This window comes from Brassica napus, chromosome A2 (genome assembly GCF_020379485.1).
Source record: "Brassica napus cultivar Da-Ae chromosome A2, Da-Ae, whole genome shotgun sequence".
Classification (NCBI taxonomy): Eukaryota; Viridiplantae; Streptophyta; class Magnoliopsida; order Brassicales; family Brassicaceae; genus Brassica; species Brassica napus.
Window position 1 is genome coordinate 17,643,914 of NC_063435.1, and position 551 is coordinate 17,644,464.

The 551-nt window shown below is 45.7% G+C and overlaps 1 non-coding gene across 1 annotated transcript; it reads left to right on the forward strand.

Annotated features, from left to right (window-relative positions):
- The first annotated feature begins 203 nt into the window (after nucleotides 1-203).
- Nucleotides 204-309, forward strand: LOC125589573. The gene has a single exon (XR_007325743.1). It is a non-coding gene; the product is annotated as a small nucleolar RNA R71 (small nucleolar RNA).
- Nucleotides 310-551: the final 242 nt, after the last annotated feature.

The window sequence follows — 551 nt, forward strand, 5'->3', positions numbered from 1 at the left end:
GTTCCTTTCTGATAGAGGCTACAGACTTCTTCCGTTCAGAGTCAGTGTTTTTGGTGCTGCTGCTGTTAGCAAGGTTTTCGATAAGTCTCACAGCTTCCAACGGATTCCGAGTAGTGAAGTTTCTTTCACTCACCGTATCAAGAGCCATTTGATACTGTAAGGCGAGACCTTGGAAGAAAGTGCTTAACAGCTGCACTTCGTTAAATTTGTGGTGTGGACAGTCTCGCTGGAAGAACCTAAATCTAATCCACGCATTTTTGAAGGACTCTCCAGCCTTCTGCGAGAATGTGGAAATTTTGTTCCGAAGTTCTTCAGTGTGCGCCTCATCGAAGAAGTTTCGTAAGAAAGCATTCTTGATGTCGGTCTAGGATGTTAAAGATCCTGTGTGTTGCTGCCTAAGCTAGTGGATTGCTTCTCCTTTCAGCGTGTATCTGAAGAGCTTGCATAGCAGGTAATCTTCGGGGACTCCTTCCATCCGAATAGCAGCGATTAGATCCTCGAACCGTTCCAGATGGTCCAGAGTAGGGTATCTGCGATACGAGAGTGTAGTA